The 22,766-nt window shown below is 37.7% G+C and overlaps 1 protein-coding gene across 2 annotated transcripts in view; it reads left to right on the top strand.

Annotated features, from left to right (window-relative positions):
* Nucleotides 1-16,219: 16,219 nt before the first annotated feature.
* The window catches only part of LOC149959860 (potassium voltage-gated channel subfamily KQT member 1-like), an 87,896-nt gene continuing 81,349 nt past the window's right edge, over nucleotides 16,220-22,766 (top strand). For both annotated transcript variants that reach the window (XM_090166563.1, XM_090166564.1), the window contains exon 1: nucleotides 16,220-16,269. The gene's annotated coding sequence lies outside the window, so the exon portion shown is untranslated. The remainder of the gene's footprint in view (nucleotides 16,270-22,766) is intronic.

Here is a 22,766-nt window from a genome sequence, read left to right on the forward strand (position 1 = left end):
TTATAAATAATGATACTGGCACTTTAATATAATTTTTGCATCGTTTGCTTATATTTTGATAAGTTTATTTAAGAAAAAAACGTTTTTATGACTTTTTAATTTGTCTGTAGCAGACGCTAGATCATAGGCGCTACCTCGGAGAAGCTAGCGCCGTTACGCTACCTAGATTCGTTTTGGTTGCAAGTAAAGTTGATGACTTGTTTTTCGTCACGGAATTGGAAGTAACGAAATTTACGTCACATCCCTTGAACATGTTTTCATTTATGATAATTAATTTAAGGCATACTTAATTACTTAATTACTTATGGATTATTTTATTACAAATGGTCCTAGTCGATACCGCGAAGCAAAATATTAATTTCTATACCGGTACATTTAGCTGGAAATCGAAAGTTGGGTATTTTCAGTTTTGTTTCAAACCAAATAATCTGAATCTAGCAATGATGCTAACCTTTTTATCCGGCTGACTCCACACCGAAAATGGCGCCATCGTAATATTTTCCCAAACTACTCAGTGCCTTTTTAACCCGTTATTTTGAATTATCGACCAAGGCCAGTGAGATATTACCCGGGAGATTACCGATCTCGAGCGATTTTCAATGTAAAAAAGTTCCATTTCTCGAACGAAAGTCAGAATGGCTTGTCTAGTAGAAGTATTATGTTAAACCGAAGAAGGCTATAGCCTACTTTACGTTTTACTTGGAGGCCCGCAAATCGATTTTAAGGGACCATGGGAGATGCAAGGTTCTAAAAACCAGGATCATAAATATATTACTATCTGCCCTGTTTTCTTTGTAGCAGACGTCTCAGCAGACGTCTCTTCGTTTTAAAAAATCGTTTTTAGTTTTAGTTATAATCGATTGTCGAGGCCGCTGATATGTAATCAATAATCATTGACCATTAAATATATCTTTAGGTTTTATAATTATTTGTACTTAATCAACCTATCGAATATCACATTAGATCCTCTTCAAGTTAATTTCTTTGGCCCCAAAGCAAGGCCATTTCGCTACCTTACGATAACTTATAAATATTTGAGTAGAAATGAAGATTGGAAAAGTCATTTGGAAAAACGCCCAAAACAAAAATTAAATACGCTTAAGTCGATTTACTCGGTTTTTTAGATTGAGGTTTATAAAAGTCTAAAAGGGGGGCCCCGACCGCCCCGTGCAGAGACATTTCGAGAATCGGGGTAAATTATATCATCGCGGTCCTTTTTAACTGAAGGGCAAGGCGATGGGCCCCTAAATAGCATGTTTCTTCGCCCTTTTTCGGTGGACCATTTGGAGTTTGTTTGTCCCCCTGGACCCACTTTGCACGGCCGAGCCCCGTTTCAAGAAAAATATTTGACTACACCTCGTAAAATCCTGTAGACGAAATTGTTTTCCACAGTTAAGAGAAAATCCTCAGGTTCATACAGACCTGGAAAACCTGGAAACGTCAGGGAATTAAATTGTCGACAGAAAAGTCAGGGAAATTCACATTACTTACAAGTGTTAGAAAAAATCAGGGAAATTAGTTAAACATACGAGGGTTCAAAAAGTTTGCCCTAAAGAGTTCAAATTTACATTAATTAATTATTCCTAATTAAGATTTGCCTTTGTTACTTCAATTAATAATATGGAACCAATTTAGATTCAATGTTGAACATGAAATTAGTTTGGTTAAGATAGCAATAACATGTGGAAAGTTACACTAGGTAAGTGTTTACCGCATAGTTTTATTGAGGTTATCTTCAAACATTAGTGGTCTTGCACCTAGAAAAAAATGGAAAAACCTAGAAATATCAGGGAAATCGCTTTGTCAATAGTTGTTTGAACCATGTTCCTGGGTTTGGTGATAATCTCTAATAGTACAAAGGCATAACAAAATCTTGAAGTAACTAAAACCAAATTCACTCGTATAAAAAGGTGGAGGATCGAAATGCTAAACTTCTAAAAGTTCTTAAGATAATTCGTATATGCCACGCTCACGTGAGTCAAGTTCACCCCCTCCCCGTCAATAGTTAGCTCAAGCTACAATAAAGAATCTCTTCCTAATGAAGTAATTGGAATTAAGGGCAGATTCCCCAAAAGAAGGCGATGACAAAGAAAAAGTGGTTCAAAGACTTCTCTGAAAATTCCCTTCCAGGTCTCGACAATTTCCAAACAGGCGAGTTTGAAGGATGAAGAAATAAGGAAAGATGAAAAATTACCCTAAGCCCGGCGGCTGGGAGTGCCAGGACCAACAGCCACTCTTAAATATACGTGTATTGGGAATAGATAACTAATTTAAATAATCAAACTTGGAAATCTATGAATCTGCTTCCTGCAGCTCATTTTTTTCCTCGTTCGGGTCTACATATTATTAAATTTCGCAATTCCTAAAAACGTGGCGTAGTGCGGTGGTACCTAAAGTATTTAGATTTTACCTTCCACCATGCTTGACAACCTTTATAAAGAGCTAGTGATCACGTGGTATTTCTAACCAATAAGGATAGCGCATTACGCGCGAAGTAGTGCATTTGTGGTATTCCGGTCCGCGCTCAAGATCAAAATTTTGAATTTTATTCCCTGGAAACCATGTCACCGACTCGCGATTTCAAATAGTGTCTCTGTCAAATGCTGACCATTATTTCCTTCGATAACGGTTGATTTTAATTAATAATTACTATATCAATTGTAAAATAAACAAAAAAAGCTCGTAGCTATAGCTATTATTTCAGTTAAACTTGCAAATTGTTAGGCCTTAACATCGTAGATTTACCAATTAGTCCCGATCTGTGCTCTTAGATGGCGTCACGCTCTCCACGTTTTAAGTGGGCGTTATTCTAGTTACGGTTTATTTCTTTTCAAAAGTCGCGTTATTATTTTTAAAATGTCACATTTTAGTTTCTATCATATATCTACTTTATTTAGGAACTAAATTAACCAAATTATCGAAAGCAAAAGTTTAATATTCACGTATTTTATAGAGAACTATTTTTCATCGTGGCGCAGTACAACCGATACCTTTGTGTCCCTGTAAAGAGGCGAGGGGGAAGTCATTTCCGAAGCCCAAAAATTTTACCCCTCAAATAAGACGTCGTGCGGTTGGACCCAAGTGCCAGACTTTCTCACCCTATTTACTTCCAAGTGCCAGACTTTCTCACCCTATTTACTTTTGGTGGTACCTTATGCGTACCTGATGGGCTTGTAATATCAGGAAGGTTTTTTCCAATGCCAAATGAATCATGTTTCAATTTGATAGTATTTTAGTATTCAGGTGATGTTAAATATATATAGCAACGTTGTAATTACATTTAAAAATAACCAACTTTTTAAAATAACTAAATAATAATCTCAGTGTTTATGAAGACTTTTTATAAATTCTTGAAATGAGGAAGATTATGCTAAACATGGCACTACGCAACACCTAGGAGCAACGAACACACAAGGAGAACGCAAGACGTCAGAAGGCGTGCATTTTCTTGCGAACAGTTTTCATTGGTTAGACGCGTTAGCGCCTGCTGCCGTCGGAAAGGGGAAATTCGGAAATTGTCTTCCCTTTTCCGTAAAACGTTCAGCGTAAAGGTTCGTCCAATGAAATTTGTACACAATACTGCATTAGCATGTTTAAAGGCTAGCTGCGTTTTCCTTGTGTTTGTTGCTTCTAGACAACACTAGGGAGCTTTCCCGTTTCTAATTAACAATTGCGCGCGACGTATGTCCGATATCTCGATCCACATAACACGTGCCACCGAAAATGAATCATATGCGCCGCCGTTACTAAATACTAATATTAGTGTTGGGAATTTGTGAAGCGCCATCTTCTGCATAGTTGAAGAAACAATCTTCCTCATTCCTTGATATTTCCTTGATTTTTTAAGCCCGTTTTCATTTTTCCCTGGAATGTGAAGTTATATGCGTTTGAAGATTAGAAATTTTGAAAACCATTTCTACCAAACCTTTCAGAATTGCTACAGACATTATATAAGCTTCCGTAGCTTATGCCATAAAGCACTAAATTGAAAGAGCAGCGTTTTTATCGCCCAAAATTTTTATCCGCGATTATTTGGCAACCCTGATATCTTACTTTGAAGTTCCGTGTTTTGAAGATTAAAAATTTTGCAAACTATTTCTATCAAATCTTACAGCATTTCAACAGACATAATATAAGCTTCCTTAGCTTAGGACATAAAGCATTTAATTAATAAAGCTGCGTTGGCAGATGCGTTTTTATCGCTCAAAATTATGATCCGCCATTATTGTAGGTAGAGCTCGGGGAAACGGATAAATTAAGCGCCAAAAATTCAATTAATCATAAAAAATTCGATTAACGGTTTATTTATGGATATTATTCACGATTATAGCTGGTTTCACACTCGACGGAAAATATGCCGGAAAGACGATAATAAACGCCCAGCTGAAAATTGATTCCCATTCGATATACCGCTAACGTTCAACTTTACGCTGCTAATTCTCCGTCGAGTGTGAAACCAGCTTATTATATGATTTAATACGCAAACAAAAAGTTTTTATTAGGATAATTTTCGGGTATGGATATAAAATAAGTGAGCAGTAAATTTTCGTATCCGAACGCCGAGCCTTAAGTGTTCATTCCTGTACATGAAACACAATCCTCCCTGAAGATTGTTAGTGTTCTTCTAATAGCGTTAGGGGTTCAGACAAGTTCATTCATCACGATCGAAGATCGCTCGACGCCAAAAAAGATTTAGTTACGTTTCGTAACGTCGTGTAGAAGATCTCTTTGCGATGCCAAGACTTTTCAATCAATCCGTCATGAGCACGGAGCACGCGAGCCGCTCGTGACTTTCCAAATGAAGAGATAATGGATTGGCAAAATGAATTCTTGAAGAAGAAATGATTCGTCCGCTACAAAAACGCCATCTTTCTCTTTTCACGTGTAGAGTACGATTCAAATATGCGCTAATGTATTTACTCACTTTTTCGTTAGTTTTATCCAATAACAATAACATTACCGAATACCAATATCAAAATTGACTGATTTGTCTATGTCAATCTAACAGCTATACAAATCGCAGTATACATAAGTGAAAAATAAATTATATTTAGAATACGGATTGGGAACTTCGATCGAGAAAGCCTTAAGGTTAACGATTGAAAATTACTATAGCCCCCCTTTTAAAATTATATTGCGTAAAATTTCTTTTATATATTTAAGTTGTTAACGGTTGAAAAATATCGTTAGCTCTATTGAAATTACAATAGTTACGCATTTTGATTCGCTAAGCTGTTATCGATTATTAAAGAATAACGGGCATTAATGGGTTAATTTAGCTAATCTGTGTACAGCGCGCAATCTTGGCGTAATCTGTGTACATCGCCCAATATTGACGTATTCTGCGTTAACTGCTCAATCTTGACGTATTCTGCGTTAACCGCCTAGCCTTGACGTATTCTGTGTTAACCGTCTATCCTGGACGTATTCTGCGTTAACCGTCTAGCTTGGACGTATTCTGCGTTAAGCTGGTTTCTCACTCGACTGAAAATATGCCGGAAAGACGATAATAAACGCCGAGCTGAAAATTAATTCCCATTCGATATACCGCTAACGTTCAACTTTACGCTGCTAATTTTCCGTCGAGTGTGAAACCAGCTTTGAGCGCCCAATCTTGACGTATGCAGCGTTAACCGCCTAGCCTTGACGTATTCTGTGTTAGCCGTCTAGCCTTGACTTATGCAGCGTTAACCACCTAGCCTTGAATGATCGGGGTCTGTCTCTGGCACGGCCCGAGTTGGTCCTGAAAACGTCAAGACGACGCTGTGAATGTAAATAATTATTATTATCTAAGGAATTTGTAACTGTCACCTAGGAGCAATAAACACAAGGAGAACGCAGCTAGCCTTTAAACACGCTAACGAAGGGTTATGTACGAATTTCATTGGTCTAGCGTCACGAGCCTTTACGCTGAACGTTTTACGGGCGGGGGGAAGACAATTTCCGAAATTTCCCCTTCCGACGGCAGCAGGCGCTAAAGCGTCTAGCCAATGAAAAACGTACGCAAGAAAATCCACGACTTTCGACGGGTTGCGTTCTCCTTGTGCGGGGTGTTGTGTTTGTTGCTCCTAGCTGTCACATACCGTGTATTACATTCATTTCTACCGTGTATATCCCAAAACTGACTGTACATAGTAATGCAACGGTTTTCCGAAAACAAAACGCGAATCCAGAAATTAGAGGGCAGATTGGGGCGTGGGAGAAAGGATCATAATAACACGGGAAAAGTGAAATGCCCAATATATAACCAAGTCACGTCCGCGGTTTCACTCGCGTTTTTTAGAATATTTTGGGGACATTTTCTCGCATTTTCTTTAGACTTTGTTTCGTCCTAAAACCTGGCCGCCGTTATTTCCCCTCGCTATGTCGCCCATTCTTAATCATCCAGAATGGTGATGTGGATCTTCATAATGCTGATCTCTAACTTCAAAGATGGTGAACTTTTAAAATGTAAATTTAGGAACGCCTGTGTTAGAGTGCCAAGCACGTAGATATAGAAAGTCTAAGGGGGGGGGGGGGTACGGGTTATAACACAACCAGATGAAATCGCGAGCGTGGCGAGCGCGAAATTTTTCGTTAGCAATAACGCATATTTAAAGTACTGGTTAGACTCGGGACGAGTGACAATGACATTTAATACATTTGCGAGACAATGATAATATTAATGATCCTATTAATATATTAATATATTTTACTGTGCTGCGTTGCGGATATTTCAATTCATTAGATATAAAATGTCAACTACGTGGGAGGGTTGTGGCGGAGGAACGTTTTGGATTAAGGGGGGTACAGCTTGGATGGTTAATTTGGCGCCCCTTCTAAACCAATTTGGCGCCCTTTTCCAATTTCAAGGGTGGTACATTGTATCCCTGTAACCCCCGTTCATACGCCACTGCTAACCTTGCCACAAATAACCAATAGCGTCCCTATACTAACAATTGACGGATTTTGAAATGACGTTTTAGCGCGCGACACTACAGCCTTCTTTGCGTGCTTTTTTGACCATAACATATAGAGGTATTTTCACGAGCAAAATGAATTTTAAAAGCCGTCAATTACTTTAAAAACCTTGGCATGTTTTTATGGAAAGAGGAAACTAAAGTATTCCTAAAAAAACACTTTTAACTGACAGGAAAATAACTGCAAACTTGAAGCAGAAAAAGTTGTTCCGAGTTTCCATCCAGTGCCACAAGCTTGGATTGAACCCGGACTCCACTCGATGCGAGGCGAAAGTGCTAAACCCTTCGCCACCCTAATTACAATGGCTTATAAAATTATCAGTGAACAAACCACTGTTGTGAAATAACGATATCTCAATGCCGCGAGTCTAGGTGGCGTAACGGCGCTAGCTTCTCCGAGGTAGCGATGGGACATTTACTGGTGTAAAATTGAATGAGTAAAAAATACTCTCTTAGTCCCGACAAGCGAATAATTTTCGTTTAGTGCGGCTGGTTATGGTTTGTACAATTTGGAAAAACAGTTCTTCTTTCCCAAATTGTTTCCAGATTTTTAGGATTTTTAAAAAAGAAACATTTGTGGGATCGAGGGGTCGGACATTTACCAAAATCCCGTACACTTTGTCTAAAATCGCAAAATCTGTTAACTCTCTTTATGGTAAATTAACATTGAAATCGCAAAATCACTTCAAAAAGTCATGATAAATTCGCCAAAATCTCTACGAAATTCCGAAATCTCGTACAAAATAATGGCAAGTGTCCGACCCCTCGTGTGGGATATTATTAGACTTTTTTTAAGCGCTGTTGCTTTTGCCTTGGAAAGTGTACGGGATTTCCTTGAATGTCCAACCTTTAATTCTAAATCTCTTAAACCCGATGGAAAACACCATGATGGCCACCTTTTACATTTTATACAATGTAATCGTGGACGTTTTTCAAATCAATTTCTTTTAAGATCTATTAGTGGACCGTAAATTTAAAATGGTTTTCCTTGCGTTATTTGCCAGTTTCGATAACCTTACCGCCATCTACCGGATTAAAAAAATAAGCACTGAAACAGGCAGCGCGTTCTTAAAATTAGTCTCGCGCCAAAGTACCATTTTGGCCAATTGCGATAAAATAAAAGTGCGTTTGTCAAAACTATTGGAGTTGACTGTACTTATGGAAACTGGCTAATTGAAAAGGTTACCGTGGTAACAAAATCGCGAGGCACGAGCTGAGCTAGAGATTGTCAAAGCCAGAAACGCGCCAGGAGTTCAAAATCAGCGACTTCTGTTTCCCATCTATAAAGTTGATGACGCCTGGGGTGCGTCAAAATTCTAAGGCATTCTTCTTTTGAGAATAGTTCTTCGTGAGAATTTTCTCCCCGTGAGAACTTGCTAAAGAGCGTCAAATGTAAAAAGATTCTTCTAAAGATGGCGGCTTTCGAGAATGCCACGAACGTTGTAAACTAAGCCTTGGACAATTAATATTATTTTTGCACGATTTCACGACAATATACAGTGGCGTAGCCAGAAATCCTTCAAGGGAGGGGTTCAAACTATGTGAAATAACAGGGGGTGAGATTTTAGTACAGCCAAAGTTACACCCAAGGGGGGGGGGGTTAGTACACTCAAACCCTCACCTTGTCTACGCCACTGACAATACATGTATATGAAGGAAGAAAACATTTGATTTAAATAATTTAAAAGGAAATATTTCATCGTAAATTAAGTTAACATTCGGTTTTCTCTGATATTAATTTCCGTCCACAATAATATCATTCTGTTTATTTTCTTCAGCATCAAGTAAACTATTATTAATTATTATTATTATATTATTATAACTCGGGAGAGGAGATTACGTCATAATTTTGAGAAGTAAGAAATCTTACTATCGATGGCAGAATTCTAAGAATTTGGACGTCACATACTTGGAAGTGACGTAATTTACGTCTTGTCCCGTGAACAAGTGTAATTAATGAAAATATCATTATGGCATACTTACGAGGGATTGTTACATTTTGTGTACGATGGCATTAATTCTAACATCCTTTTGACGAGCTGCGCGATAAACCATTCCACTGGATCCAGAAGAATTCAAATAATAGAGAGGTTAAGTAGAGCGCTCTAGAAGTTTGAACGACAACGCCGAGAGTCACGTGATTATTCTCCACGGTTTTCTTTTCGCGTTTATACTTCGGACTCCGGAGTCGGGACCTTTTATAACTTGAAGCAGGAATCCATACCTCTACTTGGAATGCTTATCGCTGCAGATCTTCGTCTCGATGTGGCTGACGGTTTTTTGACGTCACTATGTTAACTTAACAAACAACAACCTGAGAGGGGAGCGCGCGTAGAAGGGATTTTTTAGCTCGTAGGCGGAGTTAAAGCCGCCAGAGTGATCTTACCATACGCGATACGGCAAGATAAGCATTCCAAGTAGAGGTATGGATTCCTGCTTGAAGTCGACGCCGTATTTCTGTCGAATTAATGTGACAGGTAGTATAATATCCATAGCGTTTAAATAAAAATACTGATTATTTCATCGTTCCTGCTCGTCAAATCGAGGTATAATTATGGCAGATTGTTCCGTTAGCAAATATTTCTAAAATGTGTAAAAATTTATGGCAACTATGAATGTTTTCTTTAGCAGTCAAAGTGAAAGCACGCTTAACTGATTTTAAATAATTAAATTTAACGAGCGTCTAGATACTCCCGACCTTGTCGTTCAAACTTAATCTCTGTAATACTAATGGTTAGCAAACGACAGTAAAGTCTACGTTGTATTACCAAATTAGCGAGCGAGTAATTAAATTGTCGGGGATGCGCGAGGAATTCGGCGCGGTGCCATCAGACTAGGTATAAAATGGGAGGAAATTATATTCGGCTACCGCGGTGATGGGCACCGCTCCTCTCATTGTGAGGGCTTTTGTTATTATGAGCTGAATTGAGCGGAAAAATGTTTTTTTTAAAGAGCGCGGAACGAAAATGAGAGGAGTACCAATTTCAGCCCGCTCAAAAAAGAGCGAAAAGGAAGGAAAAATGTACCACAATTTGAAGAATAATTTACCACAGTTTTTAGAAAATTTTGCCACATTTTTTACAAAAATTAATAACATTTCAAAGAATTTTTTCAACATTTTTAACAAAAGTTTACTAGATTTTTTAAGAAACATTTACAACTGCATCAGCGAAAAGTACATTCAATAGATGTCACTAGCGTCGAAATCATAAAGGTGGTACTTACCCCTCGCGTTGATTAGATCGTTTGTAAATTGGTCAATAACATAAATTACAGCAATTGTAAACAATATTTTTACACAGGATATATAATTTGGGTAAAAGTCCACAAAAAAGAGTATAAGTTGTCTTACTATAATACTCTAAAATGGCTCTCTGACGACGTTATGATTTGGCTATTTTTAATTTTAGCTTCCTTTTCCATAAATAGATAGCTTCGAAGAATCCGATAGATTCATGGCCATCTCTAATAACTGGGGCCTTTTCAAAATACAGGTGGCAATGATAGAGCCGCCACTTGCTTTAAGGAACGATCAACGCAATACACCTTTTGCGTAGGAAGTCATTGTAGATTCGCAAACACGGTAGCTTCCTCACAATGCCCTGGAAATTAATCAAAAGGTAATCAGTGGTTTTTATCGATTAATTTCGTTTTGGTCCCGTGAATTTTTCGGTCAAATTTAAATGAATTTAGCGTCATTAAAAATCGACTTACTTAACTTTTTTTATGAAAAAAGTATTTTCTTAATAAAATGGAATGCAATTTGTAAAAATTAAATTCTACACTTACCAAATAGTTCATAGTTCCCTTCCCCTAGCGCCGCAAATAAATAGTGGCCGATTTTAGAATTAAAGTACATAGCGAGAGATGAAGAGGGGGAAATCACGGCATAGCACGCACCAGGAGAGGTGAGCTATTTGTTTAATTTAAAAAAAATAATAATTATAATTTATAACCGTTTTTTTAACAAGCCTTTTTTAGTTTTTAGGCAATTAAATACTATACAGGTTAAGAAAGGCAAAATATCTAGTATATTTTCCGGAAAGATACTAGCACGAATTTCCGGTAAAGCCTTGGGTATTAGCCTAGCTGATTATCGTTATTATTATATGGTAAATAGTGGTAAATATTGGTTTATAATGTATAATATGTGAAATCAAGATAATAATTAAAAAAGGAATATATAATTTTTAGAAGATTTCTAACTTTATTTTATCTAATCTACAAGTCTGTTCTAAATCTTAAAGGTTTTATCTCCTTAAATGTAAGTTTAAGTTTAAAATACTGACATAATTAAATCATGTCAATATATTATTTACCATTGTCTACCACTTTTCCCATTTTATACTATACCGTTACTTACAATTATTTACCCGGTTAAATAATAAATACCACTTCGGAACCCTGCGTTAGCCTTCTATAAAGTTGATGACGCGTTTTCCTTATGGGGGAAGAATACAGTAAAAGCCTCTTTTTCGTTCAAGCTGAACGTTTCTGTTTTAACAATTACATCATTGAATTATATGTTTCTTATTAGGCTGAACCTTCCTCTAGTGCTTAAAATAATTTTGATAAATCTAATATTAATAGTTAACGAGATATGAGGTCCTATTTAAAGGGTAGATTGGGCGCTTGCCAACTTGTTTAGCTCCGGGGGTCCGAATTAAAACGCAATAACTTAATTACTTTTAAATTTAAAATTTTCATAATTATTTAAGTCACTAAACATGAGGCTGTTCTACACTTAAATATTAATTTTATAAGTTTTAATACGAAATTAAAAGAGTTCAGCTTGAAATAGCGCGAAAGTAGACAATGGCCACTGTAGTCTTCCCCCTTAACCGAGTTAAAAGTGACGTAATTAACAAGATTTTTGGCATACTTACGAGTGATTCTGTTACATATGGTATTAATAAATATATTCTTGTTAGATTTAACAGAAGTAATTCAAGCTGAAAGAATTACACTGCACCAGCGATTGAAAAAATTCGGCCTGGATTTAATACGAGGTAGCAGATACGACCAATCATATTCTGGAAACAAATTCAAACACCGGTGAGTCCCTTTAATATCTTTAATAATTAACTATCGATAAGGGTATAATGTATAATCAGAAGTCGATTACCACTCCTGAGAGGAGAAACGATTTAGTTATTGGCGAGGCCTAACTTTTTGGTCCCTTCCTGAGACAAATGTCTCGGGCGCACGCTACGCTCTCTGCTACCAACAAACACTAATAAATAGAACCCTCGTTGTGTTTGTTATTCCGGGATACACGATATATCGCGCTAAGATGAAGAATTCAAGCTGCCTTCGCCAATACCTGAGGTGGTTCGTAAGGAAGCGACAACGCGCAACGCCTCTCGATTTGTATTCGCCGGATTTCTCAAATGACGGCTAGGCCTCGCCAATGACACCTACCCGTTCCCTTCAGGATGGACACGCGGGACATGAGATAAAGATATCAGTACGGGTTTTCACGAACGCGCGGTACGAAAGAGAGAGACCAGCTCCGGCTCCAAAAATCGATTGCAAACATACTACCTTGGAACTTTGTAGTAGTTTCGAGGTGAAATAGTATAAAGCCCTATTCGCACTAGAGCACATTTTTGGCGAACTTCGATTCGACTTTGTTTCGCCAAGGATCCTATATGTTAGAAGGATAGGTAGCCCTCCCCCGTGTTTTCAAAACGCCGGCAGCGCCGTCGATATTAAGAGAGCCTCTAAACGTGGGACGTCTTGTTTCTATTCCCTCAAGGACAAATGTTGGCGGTGCTTCCTACATGTTTTGTCCTTGATGGAATCTAAAGACGGATTCTCTATCGCGCATGACCCACCGACGGCCCTGCCATTTTTTGTCCCTCGCCTCATATCCTTCTAACATATAGGATCCTTGGTTTCGCTTAACGCGTTGTTGAGGGAAGGAAATTACACTTAATTCTTAAAAAAAGCTACATCTGCCACTACTAATATGGCACTTTACATTAATTATCATTATTATCATTTAGTATTGTCATATGTAACATAATTACTCATAAGTGTGCCAGAAAGAACTTTATCACAATGAGACCTTGTTGCAAGGATATGACGTAATTGACGTCACTTCCCAGCCGATGACGGTTTTATCGTCATCAAAATTAGTTCTGGCGGGGAGGGAAGGAAGTTAAACGCAGTTTTACGCGACGTTAGTCCGTAGTTTCTTTGGTGGCTGTGAAACAAGGTCTCATTTCAACCTAACTTAATTTAATTTTTAACAACTGACTATGGACCCTTTTGTAAATAAGTGTACACTTAAAAGGTGATCCAATAAAAGCATTTTATTATTATTATTATTATTATGGTATTGTGTAATGAAGAAGATATGCACGAAAATAGTCGATTAAAATATAAAAGTTAAAACTTCGAGCCATGATTAATTATGAATTATTATTATTTTTTAAAAAAAGGCTGCTACTTCATGGCTTTAAAAAAACTTTTATTTAAATCGGAGCTTTCGGACCGTGGTCCTTCTTCAGCGAACGCCCTTTTTTAAGCCATGAACAGCAGTTTTTTAAAGGCGAACGGTCAAGCTGTAACCAGTTAGATAGCCCATTAAAAACTAAAATTTATGGCGAAAACCGCATCAAAAATATTGAGTGGTTAATTTTTAATAAAATAAAGAAATTTCGGGAAATCGAAAAGCGCGCGTCCGCCGCGACACCTGGCGAGAAATCGGTGAGACAGAAAAACAACGTAAAAGCGCGCGCTGCTGAAGACGCGAAAAAATTGTTTTGCACGCGCGGCGGCGCGTTCCAGTTATAAAAGACCTTATAAGCCTAAATTGCGCGATTTTAAAAGTTAGGATAGTTCGGAAATCACTCATACGGGGTTAGGGGCGCTGGCGGCAGCCCCTAAGATGGCGGCGAAAATTCAAACCCAAACACCTGGCGTTATTTTTCGTTTCAACTTTTTGGGCCAAAAGCTATTTTTCAAGACAAAAAGGTACGTGTTAGTATATTGAACATCTTGTTAATCTTTTGATACGGAAATAAGGCCATATTTGGAAAAGCTTGGCCGTTCCCCTTTAAAATAAAATAATAATAGTCGATTTAAATATGTGGAGTTAAGAAAACCTGCCATTCTTGAAAACTTGACCAACAAAAGCCTTTGTGTGGCCAACATTTTTTCTGTATTCACACGGAGCAACTGCGTTTGCAACCCGTGTTCGCCAACAATGTTTTGCAAACATGTTAGCTAGTACGAATAGACCTTGCAAACCAAATTTCTCCGTCTGAATACAGAAAACATGTTAACTAAACAACCGCTTTTGTTTGCTAGGCTTTGAAGAACGGCATGTTTTCTTAACTCGGAAATATTTAAATCGACTTTTTTCGTACATATCCCCTTGATTTCTCAATACTAAATGATAATAATAATAATAATAATAATTAATGTACAGTAACATATTATGTATTAAAGGGGGTATTTTTTAAGTAAATTTATACGCCAGTTAACGCGCGAAATCTGGGAAACTTTAAGTGGAACGTGTGAACCAAAATGTGCTTCTTGTTTTGGAAACCATCGAAGTTGGCCGAAAATGTTGGCTCGTGTGAATAGGCCTTAAAAGTACAGAGGTAAGCATTAACGGAACAATTGATCAGATCACAAACACGTGACGTATTTCCGACTGGGTATAATTGCAATTTGCGCCTTGGCCCTAAAGTAATCATCGTAAACCCACCCCCCTCCATTATATTAGTTTTGAGGCCTTTGCTGAAAAACCGATACAATTGCCTTCCCTCCCCGCTGAAAACACAAAAGGATATTTATAGAAATGTAACCTACATGTGCGCGTCACAATGATGACTGGATATAAACGTTTACCATAAGTAACTTAATATATGTAAGTTTGACTATACTCAAAACGTATCACCGAACTGATAAAGGTTCAGTTGCGAGGGGTCGGACATTTACCAAAATCACGTACACTTTGTCTAAAATCGCAAAATCTTTTAAATCTCTCTATGGTAAATTAACATTGAAATCCCAAAATCACTTCAAAAAGTGATGATAAAATCGCCAAAATCTCTACGAAATCCCGAAATCCCGTACAAAATAATGGCAAGTGTCCGAGCCCTCGTTCAGTTGAGCACTAGGCCGGGTTGCGGTTGGTGGATACGAACCTGTTTAAATATGCCCAAGGCTCAAAATACTACTACTCAGATCGTTAGCGAGATCAGGTCGTAGCCGGGCGACATTAATGTTCTTTCGGGAAATTAGCTTTAAAACAACAGAAAGTGACATATACTTAAGATGCGAGTCCAAGTTGGAGCTGGGCTGTTAGTGTCCAAAAACATTTCGATAAGCTTTAATAAAACCATAAGTGTCATACTTATTCTCAATGTGTTACTTATGATAAACAGTATACGAAATTAGCGCACACTGTAGTCGAAAGTTGGAGTGGTAATCTATTTGGCCTACCACGAAATACTAGGTAAGTTCTGATACAGTCCGCCTTTATAGATGAATCGACCCGAAGTACATTCCGAACGGGCGCGCGCGCTAGCGTAGATTGATCGCGACGCCGTGACGCGTTGCCCGTCCCACAGCGCTGTCAGGTTGGACGTGGTCGCGACGTATATGGTGCGAAAGGGGAAAACGAACTTTTAGGAGTCGAGAAAGAGGCTATACAGAAGAAAAGGCTTTAAGGTCGGCTTTCCCCGCGAGCTCCGACGAGTTAAAACGCGCCCGCTGTACGGCCGACGAAGGGGGACGACACGAAGGGGGGAATCTGAGCGAACGCGTTTCTCGGTATTCGGCGGAAAACTAAAGCGAGCGGGAGACTGAGAACAACATGGCGTTTTGTAAGAATCATTTCCGTTCACATCCTGCCGCTGTTCGTTCAATTTTGTAAGCGTCGTCGAGGCCTCCGTTCCGAGTATGATAACCGTTGGAATTCCGCACACCGAAGAGATAGTATGGTCGTCTTAACGGAATTGTTGGTGTACGAGAGAAGATACTCGAAATCCCGACGACCTGTTGGTGGCGGAGCCCGCGCTGTCCGTCGCCTGACGACCGTTTCGATCGGGTCGTGGCTAATCGCGTTGGCAGCTTGGGACAAAGCCGTCGTCGCCACCGAACCAGGCTCGAGAATCCTTTCAACGGCGATCTTATCGCGACGATTATGATTAGAAAATAGAATGAACCCTTTTATTTCAAATCGTCGTGTCCGTTTAACTCCGATAATTGCGTCATAAACGCGGGAAAATCGTCAATGAAAATATTGTCGCCGTCAAGTGAACGTCTCTGGATTCAATCATTAATTCGTTTGGTAAGTTTCGATGTACACGTAATTGTATTGCGCGCGCTCACTCGCAATTTAATATAGTTCAGTTTCAACGTGAAATATGTACCCTCTAGAATGAATTGGTAAACACTTGGTGCGCCTGATTACTGATTTTTAACAAGGTTCTGTCCTATTATTTATCCCAATTTGTCGGTGATTTTCTCGTGATTAGCTGCAAATGCGCGCACTTGATTACTTAGGTGATTTCTCGTGATTACCTACAATTTTAAAATTTGTACATCTGGTTACTTAAAGGAATAAAGTATCGTTTGAATATCAGTAATTTCCCGCGCTAGTTTACACAGAATTTGATTAGTAGGATCTGCTTTCACGAGACGAAACCACTTGAAATTCGGGTCGAATTTTTCGAATGACACTGCGACTCTATAAATGATAATCGTAATTACCTAAAATTTGTCAATTTGTACACCCGATTACTTAAGTAATTTCTCATGATTACTTACGATTTCTACACCTGATGACTTAAGTGATCTTTCGTTTTTACCTTCGATTTGTTAATTTGTACACCTGATTACTTAAGTAATTCCCGTGATTAATTACTTTTTGTACACCTCATTACTTAACCCTATTACGATAATTTTTGCTGTGGTAATACGCGATTTCAACCCTCTAGTTTCAAGGGTGGTCACTTTTGTACAACTGATTACCGATTTTCGGAAAGGTTCCGTCATCTAGACTGATTGATCACACTTTCAGTGAGTTTTAGATTTGTATACCTGATTATATAAGTGACTACCCCGTCACATTTACTACAGCGATACATTTAAAGGCCTAGGATTTCTTCTGCCAGTTTTCCTTTAAGTTTTCTTCCCGCCGCGCAAATATCCTGGTGGTAGGCCAACCGCAGAACACGTGCTCTCCTAGTATCCGCAACCTTTTCTTAAAGGGTCACAGAATCATTACATGGTTGCCACAGTACCTGGAAAACCTGGAATTCCTGGAAAAGTCAGGGAATTTGAATATGGGTATAAAAATCAGGGAAAAGTCAGGGAATTTGAATATTAGTATAAAAGTCAGGGAAATGTCAGGGAATTTAACTTCGGGTGCAAATAGGAAACTTTTAATAAAATACAGATTAAAAATACAAAATCTTGGCACCAAAATAAGTCAGGGAAAATCTCAGAAAATGGTCAGGGAAAACCTAGAAAAGTCAGGGAATTTGACTGTGAAAAAACTGTGGCAACCCTGCATTAGAATTTTCAGTTTTTATAGAGTAGTATTTCTTCGTAACTTATGGTCGCCATATTGAGGGCAGTTTTTTATCTATAGGAAAAAGTATGGGTGGCGTCGACAAACGTCACGCCGATATTACTCTATAGGTGTTTTTATTAATGAAACCTTGTTCAAAGGGATTCACCGTAACAAATTACACATAAACACCCAGGTCTGAAAGTATACGGAAGTAGGAAATTTCTCAGCCATGCGCGATAAATGCTACGACAAAACCTCTAATTTAGATAACATACTAGCAGACCAAGGGGTGCACACGCTTGATTTGAAATGGTAATTTTTTTGCCTTTATGTTTCAAGGGTCTGTCACCGATACACGATTTTAGGAAGTGGTTTTATGTCCTCGGACTATATTTGCTCTGACTTTTGCCGTACCCAAGCAATGTATTTTTGATATATTTTTAGCATTCTTTATAACGCCTAAGCCGCTAATCGAATGTTTTAGTGACGTCGTCGTCAGACCCTGTCACTTTCATCTCGTCTCTTATTTGAAGGCTTGAACAAGGGCCGCGCGAGCACACCTATATTAGCGTCTCTAGCAACCTTGCTAGCAGACGACGGTAGCAAATACTGTTTCTAGGCCAACAAAGAGTATTAGGTAAGTTGGTAGTCATTGGAATAACAAGGATGTCTCACTTATTTAACTCGGGCAGAATAATGAATTTAGCTAATACACACTTTTAGCCAAGCGTATGTGGATGTAATAAGCATAGTATTTCCAACGACCAACTCAAATTGTATCTGATCCATTATCGCGAGTAACCAATCTGAATTGATCAGATCTCACCAGATTCAGTGAGCCGAACAGTTATCCGATACAAAAATCTTGTGGAAGAAAATCAAAAATAAAACGAGATTTAAAATTTCGAAAATAATATAATCGGAGGGTATGTCAAGTCGATAACTGCGAGGCATTTGAAATTCGATTACCTTCTGGCCGTCGATTTAAAACGAATTAGGATTAATTTTAGGGATGCACCGATATATCGGCCTATTTTTCTAAAAATATTTTCAGAAAAACATTTAAAATAAGAAAATTCTCGATTAACTATTGATAATATTTTATTTGATTGGCCGCGCCACGTACGCCAGACTTCAGAAGCTAGATCACAGGGTTCGAAAGAAAACCGGGTTTTTTCCAAAAAGCCCCTCCCAGTGGGTTTTTAATGTTTTTTTTTAAATTGGGTGGGTTTTTAATGTTTTTTTTTTAAATTGGGTGGGTTTTTAATGTTTTTTTTAAATTGGGTGGGTTTTTAATGTTTTTTTTTAAAATTGGGTGGGTTTTTAATGTTTTTTTTTAAATTGGGTGGGTTTTTAATGGTTTTTTTTTCAATTGGGTGGGTTTTTTATTTTAGTATATAATTTCCATATTTGTAATAGACGATATGTAAAATAAACAAATACTGTAAAGCTGAACCAAAGGACTGGTAGAAGTTACAAAATATAAGTTTCAGGCTAACATGTCAGTTAAATTTTGTAAAGTTTGAATCACATTACAATTCAGTCTAAGATATATTAAAGTCATTGAACAAGTCGGTTTTTCATTTAAAATTGGAGATTTTAAAGTGGGTTTTTTCTGAGTTGGAGTTTTTTGAGGTGGGTGGGTCCAAAAAAACCCAGTGGGTTTTTTTGGGTCGGGTTTTTAGTTTTCGAACCCTGTAGATCATACCTTTTTAGGCTTTTTTAGACAGGGGGTTACGAGTAACCAATATAAAACAACGATATTTGATTTGTGATAGAAAATATGTATCACGTAAAATGAAAAGAAACATATTCGGATATGCTCTTGCAAACCTTTTTTTCAAAAATAATTAGAATAAAATGGTGTGACAGTGTACTGAAACGTCTTTTACAATGATTTTACAATATACACTACATAACTTTGTTAATATCGGGCCCCGAATAGCCGATATATCGGCTCTACCCATATCGGTGAATCCGTAATTAATTTCGGGTTTAATCTATCTAGTTCGCATTTTGTGCCGTTTCAACTGACTGATAATATCTGAACGGAAATTTATAATAATTCTAAAACTGTAATACGTGTTCAAAAATTTCTCCAAGAATCGAAGCGAAATTCAGGATTTGGAATTTTTGATTCTTAGGTATTTATTAAAGTCGAAGAAGCGTGTCGTAACCGTCATTTCTAAACCACTGAAGCAGGAATCCATACCTCTACTTGGAATGCTTATCGCGGCAGATTTTCGTCTCGATGAGGCTGACGGTTTTTTTGACGTCACTATGTTAACTTAACAATCAACAACGTGAGAGGGGGATTTTTTATCTCGTAGGCGGGGCCAAAGCCGTCAGAGTGATCTTACCAAACGCGATACGCCAGGATAAGCATTCTAAGTAGAGGTATGGATTCCTGATAGTAGAGATAAAGTGTTGGGCTAATTTCGATTTGAGACGATTATTGTGTACTGCTTCAGTGTCCCTTTTTTATTAATTCGAAATATTAGGTTGTTTAACTTACCTGGGCACTTACTTAAAACAGGATATTTAAACTACGAATTTCTGTAACAAGGCTTAAAGGAACCATAAAAAGTCACATCTTTGCAGCCAAAAACTTTTTCAAACATTCCAAGTAAAGGTATGGATTCCTGACTGAATTACTTCTTTTATTGTCAATAACATACGTTATCCGTTTCTCTAAAATGCAGCGGCTCTGGAGACTTGTATTTCAACAGCTCTTGCTGAAAGTCGCTGCATGCAGTCCATTCTTGGGATTTGTCACTTTCGTATACCTTATTTCTTACTCGGCTAGAGCTTTTTATAAGAATAGACTATTCAATAAAACTGATTTAGCAATTCGCTAGGATGTATTAATATCCGGACTCTGAACAAGCAATATATTCTTTATATGATCCTTTTCGCTTGGGTTTGAAGCGGTGCCAGAAAAAGGGGCTGTTTTCAAAAGGATGAAAACGCAGCGAGAACGAGGGAAGACGCAAAAAAAATGTGTTAGGCCTAAACCTTAGTTTCTACTAGCGCGTAATGTATTTTTCTTCGTACCGAAGATTAAATTCGAGCCGCTGCCCGCTCTAGTGGAAACTACTTATAGTTATTTTGGCCACTAGCATGTTTCTACTTGGCATGTACAAAATATTTTAAGTATAGTATTCTAGTGGAAACTAAACTTTATACATCATAATCGAAATATGTGATTTAATTTTGAGATAATTTGTTACGGAAAAAACGTTTTTTGAAACAAAGTCGAATACCAAGAATGTATTTATTTTATGATCGTTAACAACTTAACTATTATCATTTCAATGTGGATAACGACATTTTTCAATTATATTTATTTATTGTTAGGGAACTTAGGGATAATGACTATGCTGAGCCGATTTCTGACTTTGCTTCTAGTCATCTTCAGGGCCGTTTTAACCCTTCCATAGGCCTTAGGCAAAATCTCTCCTTTACCGACTTTTCGGACCTTCGTAGGCCCTATTATATGGAATCGTAGGCCCTAATGTCTCCTAAAATGTTAGTAGGTACGTTGGTGTCGTTATTCCTTCCCCCCTCTCGTCTCGGGGATAACTAATATTAACTTTTCCATGATGCCCGCCGATCGTGTCAACATAGACATATATAAAAAGTTTCCTGCCAATTTTTTTTTTCTGCACAAAAAGGTGATCTTTCGCGAAAATAGATGTACATTAGAGGACCTCAAATATTTTGAAAAGACGTCTGATAATGTTTTAGTTTAGCAAATACTTTTTCCCTTTACTTAAAGCAACTGGCGGCTCGACGTGAAGTAGCTCTTTTTTTCAATAGATGTCGCGTCGAAATCAAAAAGGCGGTATTAATAACTAGCACAGATTCAAAATAGCGGGGGAAAAAACGTCGCCAGAGAGTCATTGTAGAGTATTATAATTAGACAGCTCATTCTTTTTGTGGTTTTTAAACTAAATTATATATCCCACGTAAAATATATTGAAAAAATTACTCTAATTTAAGTTATTGGCAAATTTAAAAACGAGCCAATCAACGCAAGGTATACTTTTATGTCCCGCCTTTTGGGTCAAATGTAGCTTAAAGCAAGGGGCGGCTCGACGTGCTCTTTTTTCAATAGATGTCGCTAGAGTCGAAATCAAAAAGGCGGTACTTATAGGTACCCCTCGCGTTGATTGGATCGTTTGTAAATTGGTCCATAACTTAAATTACAGCAATTATAAACAATATTTTTACATGGGATATATAATTTAGGTTCATGTCCACTAAATAGAGAATAAACTGTCTAACTATAATACTCTATAATGGCTCTCTGACGATCATTTGGCTAATTTTAATTTTAACTTTCTTTGCGATAAATAGATGGCACCACACTCTCTAGTAAAGTCTCGTTTTTCAAAGAATCGGATAGATTCATGGCCATCTCTAATAACAGGGGCCTTTTTATAATACAGGTGGCAATGATACACCCGCCACTTGCTTTAAAGCAAGTTTTGTTTATAAAAAATGCCCTGGGATGCTTTCCTGTACTGCACCAAAATGATTCCACTAATGCATTGGCCCCTATGGTTAAAGCAGCACCATTTATTTTATTTAAACAGTTGTTTAGTCCCAGAACATAAGCCTTGTCTCAACCAATCGGACCTAATACACTAGGTAGAACTCAACTGCCTCAGATAGTTCTTCTTATAATAATGACTTGTTTCTTAGCTTCTGTTTAACGATAATGGCTTAACCTTTTTTCATCGAAGAAAACCTAAAATTTATATTAACACGATTTAAATTAATTATATGTGTCCTAACTATTTTTCTTCCATTCTGGGGCTTAAAAGGAGCTAAAAAGACTACATTTCTAATTTGCTATAACGCAACAGTTTGCACTTGGCAACCGTGGACTAATTAATTAGACCATGTTGCAACGCCCTATTGTTTCACTGGTCTTGACTCTCGAAAGTTGAAACCGGGTCCAGATACGAGAGAACCTAGTGACCAGAATTCGCGAACCAAAATGACAGAAATTGGGGATTATTCTAGTGAAAAGGCCTTTATGTTAACGTAGGCAACGCTTCAAGTGTATTATATATTGGCACATGGGCAAAGAAAGTAATATATCTTAAAAGATATTGATTTGAAAAACTTCAACGGCCACATTGTATAAATAGGCGCCCGCTGGTTCGGAAGGGATCATTCGATTTTATTATCAGAATGAATAAATACACGTGCGACGAAAAAATACGCGATAATATCGAGACTCTAAAAATCCTTCATATTGA

The sequence above is a fragment of the Leiobunum rupestre genome, chromosome 2 (assembly GCF_980474605.1).
Source record: "Leiobunum rupestre chromosome 2, qqLeiRupe1.1.hap1, whole genome shotgun sequence".
Lineage (NCBI taxonomy): Eukaryota > Metazoa > Arthropoda > Arachnida > Opiliones > Sclerosomatidae > Leiobunum > Leiobunum rupestre.